The sequence below is a fragment of the Sus scrofa genome, chromosome 6 (genome assembly GCF_000003025.6).
Source record: "Sus scrofa isolate TJ Tabasco breed Duroc chromosome 6, Sscrofa11.1, whole genome shotgun sequence".
Classification (NCBI taxonomy): domain Eukaryota; kingdom Metazoa; phylum Chordata; class Mammalia; order Artiodactyla; family Suidae; genus Sus; species Sus scrofa.
Genome location: NC_010448.4, coordinates 132,355,830 through 132,366,384, shown reverse-complemented (window position 1 = coordinate 132,366,384; position 10,555 = coordinate 132,355,830). Strand labels below are relative to the sequence as shown.

Here is a 10,555-nt window from a genome sequence, read left to right as displayed (position 1 = left end):
TACCTCTCTACTAAACAAAAGATTTTTTGGTATCTAAAATCCTGATAAAAGAGAAAGTCATAAAATGTTCATAAAAATCTGATGGCTCAGATGGAGCATCAGCTAATCTGAGTAAATTTTTCCCTATGATTAACCAGTTCTTAATGACAACATTTCTTATCTTACAACTGTGACATGAAGAGGGAGCTGTAGCTCTTCTGAGACACAGTTCTGCAAGAACCAGCTTATCCACGCTCTCCGATCTCGTGTCTGTTTCTCTTTCTCTCTCCCTCTCTTGCGCTGCCCCTCATTCATTCACTCTTCCATCTTTTTGCCATTGTGCCAGCTCAATTTAAATGTATCTGCTCTGTATCTGTTCAAGTGGAGATAATCCATGCAAATCAGGAGCAGTGGCTTTCAATGCCTGGTTCACAGAGAGGACTCAGCTTGAGGAGGTCACTCGTTCACAGCCGCTCCTCCCATTATATTTTTCCCCTTATTGCAGAACTGCTGTATGTATACAGTGACTGAAAGGACTCAATTTACTGCAACTGCTGCCTGGCTTTACTTACAACTTTTTTTTTTTTTTTTTATAAAGGAACTTACCTCCATCTGTCTTTTCAAGGTAGGAAGTCTGATTCTTCTAAAGACCTGTGTAATGCCTCCACTGTCTGCTCATTATCAAATGTCACTTGAATGCTTTATATTGTTGCTGGCATTAGGCACAAATGCTGTGATTCCAGGTGCATCATGCTTTTGTTACTTAACTGTATAGGTACAATTGTTTAAGTGCCGGGTAATTGTAATGTTTATTTTTCCTGCAGCCAGCTTCAGTTTTACAATACCAGAAAGATTATAGTGTCCACTCTCTAATCTAGAAATACAAACCTCTATCAAGTTTTCCCTCTTAAAAAAATAATCTCTCAGTATGTTTTAACTTATCATGTATCCTGGCCAATAATAGTCAAGTGTACAAAACAACTATGCTAATTTTTGTTATTTTAACCTGGAACCTTCCTGCAGCATTTTCTGTGAAAAAGAACTGTTCAAATGTTTTTAACAACAGCAAGAAAAGATAGATTTTACTTCATTCTGCTGCAAAGCAAGAAGCTGAAGGCCTTATTGCTAACAGGCCTGTCAAATAGATTTATTATTCACAATTCATAAATTGTTACTAGGCTATGCAGAAGTACTACAATTAGTTAGGATTCAGTTATTGTCATTATACATGTTATTATTTATTGTTTTGAGATTGAATTTGCATTATAAAAAGTTTAATGTAGCAAGGGTAAAAAAAAGCTTATGTTTATATAACACCATTTGATATCATTTTTTTAAAGAATGATTTCAATAGCCAAATGATTACATTTGTATTAAAAATGCATGTAAGAGGCTAACAAGATCTGATGATATACATGCTGATTCTGGACTTACATTATTTCAAGTGTTTCCTTGAAGTTACTTGTAATAATGTTTTAATTATCTCTTAGTCATTTCCATTTTAAAATAAACGAAACGTCATATAATTATAGGTGCAAAAATCTCTTTTTGGTTAGTACAAATATAATTATAATTATAAAATTCCAGTTATAATTTAGATTTAAAGAAATCTAATATCTCTTTGAAAGCACTCCTTATTAATATTATTTTATATTTGTTATCTTATTTTTCTGACAAGGTTTGACATTTGGCTATGACAAGACTATTTAATCTCTCGTATAGGATGAAATTGAACATAAACAGTAAACAAAGTTGACAGTCCTGAAAAGAAGAAAAAATAATCCTCTGGTATACTGAATAGTTCTGATGACATAAATCTTACATTTCATCTTCTAGGTAGATACTTGTAGTTAGTAGAGTTCGAGGGAAAAAAATTTATTATCCACATAAAATATCTCCGTGACAAAAATGTGCAGTTCTTTTTCTTTTTGATACAGAGTCTTCTATTTTAAAAAATGCACTCTGATTTTTGAGTACAGTACAAGGCATGAAGCCCTGTCATTGTTAGCATAAAGAAGACATCTACACGAGTATTACTGTGCAGAGGGCAATCTTTCTGTCTTTGGCATTTGTTAGGTTACTGTACATAGAATTTAACAGATAAATATGTTCTGCTTCGTGGCATTTTAGTGATCCTATTGGTATGCAGGCTACTCTGCTAGGATAGCAACAGAAAAAAAAAAAAACATATATGTTTTATAGCAGTGGGTAATAAAAGCCCTTGACAGTGAGAGAAGAGGAATTTGACTTATTTCTTATGCAGTAATTAGAATTTCTTTAAAACTCTTTGAAATACCGAGTGATAAAGTAAACTGAGGCTTCCCAAGAAGAGCTAATTGAATTTATCTATTCGAATCATGTAGTTGCCCATGAATATCTTCTTCCCAGACTCTGTCACTAGAGGATTCCATTCACATCTTCAGTTCTACAGGGGGAAAAAAAAAAAAAAAAAAAAAAAAAAAAAAAAAAAAAAAAGATTCGCCACTAATGGTAGAGGGTGATTCTTTCATATTTAAAACGACTTGGAGAGAAGCAACCTACACAGGAAAACCTTAACAGATGGAAAGGTGTGTGGGATTGCCTGGTTGTGTGAACTTGAGACTAGAGTGAAACTAAAGGATGCCCTTTCAGAACAAAGGAACGCCATGTAATACTCTGTCAGCAGTCAAGCTGAGGATAGATATAAAAAGTGGACAGGGAGATCTTTTGGGGACAGAGAAAATGCAAACAACTAGACATTCTCTTTTCAACCAAATTACCAGTATTTGATAGGTATGACGGCATTCCCCTGTGGAGTCTCAAACCATCATTTCACAGAGTTATTTCAAAAGCACATATTTTATAGACTTTCACATTTGTCTGCAAACCTCCTAGGAAACTCTCCAAAGACCTAACTTGTATGCCTTAAGTTAGGTTTTATCGTGCATCCTAAATAAAATGGTCACAGCTTTCAACTCCCATGGGTTTTTTTGCTTCATCTGTAAACTTGCCATTCCTCTAGTAACTCATTCAAGCAACTGTTCAAGATAAGTTACATTTTATTCCATTTTAGTGTGCCTTGCAGCAGAATCTATAGACCTGGTAAACCTTGTAGCTATATATAACACCATGTTGTTATTCCCACCTGGCCCTTTTCTGCTGGTTTTACTGAGTACAGTTAAAAAGATAAATTATCATCTTAAAAGGATGCTATGGAGGGTGTTAATAAGTTCCCTGTAACTTCAGGAGTATTCAGTGGGGCCAAAGGAAATTGCAACCCTGCCTGAGGGAAAATGATGGGCTTCATCAGCAGACAGTCAATGATTATATCAACCGTAGACATGCAGAATTTCTCAGGAAGGATTGTATCATACCTTATATATTTTCTAAATCTTGAAACTCTTTGCTGTGTATGAATTAAATATAAAGTTGAGGAATACTCAACAGATACTAATTGCCTCATCTGTCTTAATTTAATTGGTACAACACTATGAAGTCGTTGGAACAAACATCCCCATTTCATAAATAGAGACTCTGAGGTACAGAGAAGTTAAATAACTTAGCCAAGGTCACAACAGTTGTAGTAGAACTGTGGTTTGAACTCACTTACCTTGATACTGACTTTGAAACATCACACAATAATGCCTACCTGGCTAATCAGCATGGATAACTAAATACAATAAAGACATCCCTTCACCTCCCAGCAAAAGCATTACTATGTACCCATTTGTAGTCTTGATTCAAATACCTGGTTCTGATTTATCAACTCTTCATAGCTCTGCACTTCTATCTGTATTACCATTATAGCAGAGGTTTTTTTTTTTTTGTTTTTTTTTTAAGTGTTTTCATTTAAGGCATGCCAGAAATGGTTACTCTTGCAGAACATTAGTCTTTTACCTCAAGGAGTTAAGAACTGAATCAGATCTGTAATAGACTGACTTGTCTACTGACAGCCTTTGAAGCACTGCCCCCACTCTCACACATTCTCTTTTTTTTTTTTTTTTTTCTTTTCTTTTCTCCTGTCTAAAGAACAAGATTGGCATCTCTTCATATGTTTGGAATTTTTCATTGGTGTAAAGTGCTTGGTAATGATGGAAATTAACCTGAGGCTTTGTCTAACTATCTTTCTTTGCAACTCCATTGAAGTTCTGGCAACAATTAAAATTTTCATGCAAACAGTTGTTCCCTTCAGAAAAAATATCTCCTCTGTTTTGTCATGTCTTTCTTCAAAATCTCTTGGGTAGTGAGAAGAAGCCCTTTTCCTTGTCTTTCCATTGGGCACATATGAATGAAAATTTCCCCAGTTGAAATATATTAGCACATTCAAAAAAGCAGATAAAGAACACAAATGAGGTGAAACTTCATCTTTAAATGATGAGACTATGAAACACGGAACAGATAATTATCTATCCTTATTAAGAAGGTATTGTTTCCTTAAGGAGAAATGAACGAGAACAGGTCCATACAGGGATGCATTGGTGGCTTTAGTTCAGTTTATTCAGGATAGCTTGAATCTTTCCTCACTCCCTCTCTCCAACCCCTCCTGTGTGAGAAGATGAACTATTATTCATGGAACTCATAGACACCTAATTCACAGATTGTGTTCATTTGAATATCAAATATGCAATGTAAAGAAAAATCTGAACAGCATTAGCACACGATCAAGTGGCAGAAATGTAGCCACTGAGCAAGTTACACATTTCTCCAGTAAAAAAATGAAAAAAAAAATGATGCTATTCCATGATTACAGCATTCTTTTTAGATCTTATTTGAAGTATCAAGCAACTGGACTGCTCTTATATCCAGAACCCCTATCTGCTGGCAGGCAGAAAGCCTGAGAACCTATCTTTCAAGTTATTTTAATATATATCGGTTTTGCCCAGATTAGCTAAGTTAGACATAGACTACTGGTATAGGAAAGGTTGGGAATTAATTTAAATTTGAGCTTACCAGTCCATCATCTCTTGCTGAATGAGTTCCTTAGCCTGTGAGACATTTCTTTCAGATTTTATTTCTCCATTACTTGGTTGATATTCTTACCTTAAAGGAAAAAAAAGGGGGGCAGGAAGAGAACAGGAAATGATGGTTATGAGCTGTGTATTGATATAAACATTCAAAGGAGTTAAAATTGACCTAAAACCATTGAAGGCTGTGTCCCTCATTGCTAAATTCTTCAGTTGCATGACTGAATTTTCTATCTTTTTTTTATCTAAAAGGATGTCAATCTCCTGAAATTAAAAATAAAATCAAAAGATTTTATTTGAAAAACTGGTGAGAAAAGAAAAAATCAGATAAGTTAAATTTTAATTATATTAACAATCAATTTGGACTGGACAGTTATCAACATATCTAGGCTCAAAAATAAAACTTCCCTACCTAATAAAAACCAAGTTTGGAAAGCAAAGCTAAAATTTATAAGAAGCCTTAAACCAGAATTGTAAAGTCTGGCTTGTTTATGGATTTGTTATATATATTACTTTCCTATCAATCCTCTCCCAGGAATATTAATCAAGTGTCCTTGCCACAATCATGGAGACCCCTTCCATAAACAGTCACAGCACCTTCAGTTTACACCACACAATTCAGCCTCTAACTGTACTGTTTTCTTCTCTTTTCCTGGTTGTCTTATGGGCCATATCCTTCTATTTCAAGTAGGCTGTAAACTGCTTAAGGGTAAAAATCATCCTTACTTCCTGTCCTTCACAGACCTTGACTTAGTGTGAAGGTCAGAGACTATTCTTGATTAATATTTGAATATCTGACTAATTTTTTTTTAGTCTAGTAGGTTCAGTTTATATATTTTGAAAAAATTGTTTCAAGGGCAAAGAGAAGAATGTCCATTCATTCAAAGCCTTTCTTAAGACCTATCTATACTCCAAACACTGGGCCTATGCTCAGGCAGCATAATAAATTTTATACACCCTCATTTTAAAAAATAACAAAATGAAAAGAGATTCTTCCAATGGGTAAAATTATATATATACATGAATATATATTATATATATAACATATACATACATACACACACACGTAATCATGTATATATATCATATATATATGATTTCTCATTTTTTGGAAGTTAAAGAGAAAGGCACTAGTGAAAGAACTAAGGTGAAAGATCAGAGCATGAAGAGAATGAAAAAGAGAAAATAAGGTGATTTAGAAGGCAAGTGGTAGAGGAACAGGGAAGGGAGAGAGATCTTGAGGGATGAAGAGAGAAGGGTTTAGAAGATGTTAAAGAATTCAAACCTCGGCATTTCTCATTAACCACAGTTTACAGCTTTTTAACTTCTATCATTAAATCTTCATACACTGTAAATGGAAAAGAAATTGTAATTAATCTCAAGGAGAAATTATTCTTTGGCCTAAAGCTTTGGCTCCCTGGGAATGAACAAACTAAGCGGGGTTGGGGTCCTAAGCAAGGATGAAAGCAAAGAGGATATAAGATGACTTTTAATGCAAACTATAAAGTAGTCAATTCAGTTAAGAAATCCCACGGAGGAAGCTTATACCCATGAATCAAATTCTAAAAGGAATTTGGCAAATCCAGTCTTACCCAGTAGACATCGACACCTAAGAAGGGTGGAGATGGAGCCTGTCAGAGGAGTGGGTTTCAAGGCAGCTTCAAAGAAAAAATTGTCAGCCAATGCACTCCTGGAAAAAAGGCTGGGATTCATGGAATAAGACCTGGGTTTCAGGAAGCATTGCTGGCAGAAGTGAAACAGAAAAGGCACTTTGGGTTTCACCACTTGGACAGGAAGCAAGGCTCCCCATCTATCTCCTTCTGGATGCCAGGGTCCAGGGAAAACAAAAAATCTCTTAGTTCCTTAGATGATTCTGGGCAAAGGCACTAAAATTATGGCTGTGCCTCTGTATTGGGGTTCTCTGTCCTCTTGCTAGAGGCATTTTTTGTCTTAGCTTGCAGTCATTTCATTTTTCGGTCCTTAGCCATGGAGATGTTAAAGACGATTTGTGAAATCCTTTTGATTAGTAAGTGAAAAGTCATTGCATACTGGCTACTGAGATTTTATTGGATTCAGAGGGACAGAGCAACCTGCAGATGACTGTGGAAGCATTATTTCTAATTGATGCAAGAGATATAGGACCATAGTTTTAAGTCAGCATCCTTAACAGGAAGACAAAAATCAAAGGCATTTAAAATCATGTGGAACTGAGTTTACAGAGGAAGAATAAAGAAACAGAAAGTGTACTGGCTTCAGATAGACTGGGTTGGAATCCCAGCTAAAGGGAATATTATTTAGCTTCTCTGAGTTTCAGCTTCCTCATCTAAACTGGAAATAAAAATACCCACTTCTCAGTTTCACAGTAAAAAAAGAAAGAATATCTGTTATATGCCCCAATGTTGAGTTTGTGGAAGACATTTCACAGCACTTCCCCATATTCATTTTGTTTTCTGTCAAAAATCAGATTTACCTTACTCTGGATCCCACTCAGAGATGTATATACATTTCATTACTTAAGTTTAATTTATAGCTAAGAAAAAGACATTCGTGGAACAACAGAGCACCGATCCTAACTGTTATTAATATGGTCCCTGAGGTTAGTCAGACTTTAAATTCCTATGTCTTCTCATATGGCAGTAAGGCTGATTATGGCTGTGAATAGCCAGTTCTTAAGGAAAGGTGCTTCCTATGCTAGGGGTTATATTTATAATTTTGATTAAAATTAATATTTTCACCTACCTCTGCTTTCCAAGTCCTGATTTAATATCCTTAAGGCTCGATGCCTGATCACCAACATGTGTTCATTTCTCTTAAAAAGGCATGTCTGTCAGTGCTCCTAGGCACTTGAGTGGTAGTGCCAGCTTCAGAGCTTGCTGAATTTCCATTCCAGTAAGATCTGTGCAGGCCCCTGTGCGTTCCCAGCACCCACATTCAAATTGATAATTTTGGAAAGTGTTGACTAATGAATTAGTCAAACATAAAATCCATTCAAGAGAATTTTTTTTTTTTTTTTTTTTTTTAGTTCTTTAGTTTTTTTCTATGTGTGAGGTGAGCACAGAGCACATATCAGAAAAGAAGCATCAGGACATAAGGAAATCAGGAGGGTATTTCACAGCTTTGTAGTCTTTTTCTGAATTCTTTGGAAACCATGTAAATGAATTCCTTAAACACAGACTGTCATTGATTTTTTCCAATGTTCATTGATTCCCTCGTCATAGCTTCATGTATGGGTTCTCCCCAAACATCTAGTATTGATATTTCTCTCCCTCAACTCTGTCCCCAATCCATTATATGTATATCATTAAAACCCATTTAATTTCCTATGAAAGATTATATTAAGTGCACTTTTAGTGTAATTATGTCAATAGTGGAAGATAAACATGTATTAGGCAGTGCAAAATGCTGATTATCTGTCAGGGTAAATCTGTTTATTTCAGATACAGCAATCTGACAACCCCCTGGTGTTAATCGAGACAATACACGTTCTTGCCAGGTAGAATTTGGTGGGGTTCTGACAGCAAAAGGCTCTCAGTGGCCTCCTGCTGTGACAATCTTCATCATATATAAACCCATATACATGAGTATCTGTGTAATAAAATGCAGACGTGTGGATCATGTATTTTAGGCATATGCAATACACATACTTTGGTGTTTTTATACGTTTAGAAAACATAATGTAATTTAAGAAGCGCCAATGTCCATTTTGTATTAACAGCCCTGAGTAGAATGCAGTGGCTTGAGAAAGGGAATAGTGCCTTATAGGATTAGGCTGTGTCTTAGTTTGTGCCCAGGGCAGGGTGGGCTCTGCGTAAGGTCAGCTCAGAACCATTCGTTTATTAATCCACTGAAGAAGGAAAGAGCCGATACAAAGAAAGGGAATCAAGAAAGGGAGGTCTGGTATAGGATGTTCACCCAATTCTCAACGCAAACATGCTTCTTTTATTCTTCTTTTTTTCCTTGAGATAGTAGTTTCTAAATATATCCTAGAAACACTACTGACTGCCAGCTGCTATTGGGCACGAAGTTCCTCTTAATGAGATAAAACAGCATCAGGAAGTCAACATGCCACACGTGCCGTGGCTGAGTTTTACTAGGTTTTTTCGTGTAGCAGAAAATGAATCAAAATGAAAATGAATTGAATATTCAGGCACAGTTTGCCAACCCCTCTGAAAAATAATTTTGTCTGACTTTATTACATGGTGATCATTTCCTGAATACTATAAAATTTGCTGAGTAGAATAATAAAAATTGATATGTATATTGACATTTCAGTTTTTCTAAATAGAAGCTGAGAAAATATAAACAGCATTTGGTCTTTGCCACTCTCCCGGCCAACCATTTGTATGCTGACTAATTCACTTACTCTCAAATACCTCATTCAGCCTTAATATAAATGTCTTCTGAAATAATTTCTCTCCAGTAGATTATGCTCATCTTCAGTTTGATTCAAAATTTACATGTGTAGTTTGCATATTTTTGCATCAGAGTGTCTGTTTTAAATTAGATAAAGGTCACTGTCATTCATAATCAAGAAGAAGGTGGATTAAAGGTCACAATTCAATAAAAAAAATCTGATTAGATGTAGAGATTTGTTCATGTGATTCAATATCATTGGGTAAGTGGAAATCATGAGCCAACAAATTAACCTCAGTATAATGGGTGACTTGCTTCACTGTGATCAAAAATATTCACAGATTTTTTTTCCCAGTGTATAACTTGTTTGTCCCTATGTAGCTGCGGCAGTTAATTCTGTTCATACTTTTACCATGAAGTGTCTTTCATAATGTCATTTGGTTTTCGGAGTGACATAAATGACAGTTTTATCTTCAAAATAAAGCAGTAAGTTATAATGAATTAATAATAGATGTGGATTAGAAAGTCTCTGGGGACCCATGGTTACTTCTACCATTTTTTTCCCCTGAGGTTGTTCCTAGTTCTTCAACTCTTTTTAAAGGATGGAGCTGTCACAGCACCATTCTTCTTTTACATACTATTTCATACTTCTCACGGACACTTAAGAGCCCTTATAAATCCTTCCAAATCTTGACATCTATCTACTCTGTATTTCTGTCTGTGATTAGAATGGATAAGTATAAAATAAATGTAGTCAGTGGCAGACAATTAGGCTTTTTCAATTTGTCGAACTTGTTAGGGAATGCTTGACAATGACTTGAGTAAATGGAAAGCAATTGAAAACAAACAAATGCTAGGTTGCAGTATATATTTACTCTGTCCATAGATCAATCTGAATACTGAAGGGATAATGGATGTATCTTTCATTTATGCTTAGAGGTTTGATTTAAGTACTGAGGAGTAAACATCAATGCTTACTATAACAGAACTCATTGTTGGTACCAAAACGTAAAAAGTCTAATTTCCTCATCTTACAATATTTCTCTTCCTTTTCACGTGTTCTTGACTTAAGGGAAAATCTTGCTTTTTTCTCTTAATTGCTTATCTACTCCATTTCCTATGCTGACATCTTAACATAGGATTGCCCGCCAAAGTTAAAAAAGAAAAAGAAAGATAGATGGAGAGGAATCTCAGTTTAAAAGCATATTGTTTATTTTTCCAAAGAAAATCAAACATTTTTGTGGGAACTATAAAGGTTAAATGGTTTAAGCAGATTATAA

At 35.2% G+C, this 10,555-nt stretch overlaps 1 protein-coding gene across 3 annotated transcripts in view; it reads left to right on the top strand.

Annotated features, from left to right (window-relative positions):
* ADGRL2 (adhesion G protein-coupled receptor L2) overlaps positions 279-10,555 on the top strand; it is a 639,025-nt gene continuing 628,748 nt past the window's right edge. For all 3 annotated transcript variants that reach the window (XM_021096376.1, XM_021096387.1, XM_021096375.1), the window contains exon 1: positions 279-604. The gene's annotated coding sequence lies outside the window, so the exon portion shown is untranslated. The remainder of the gene's footprint in view (positions 605-10,555) is intronic.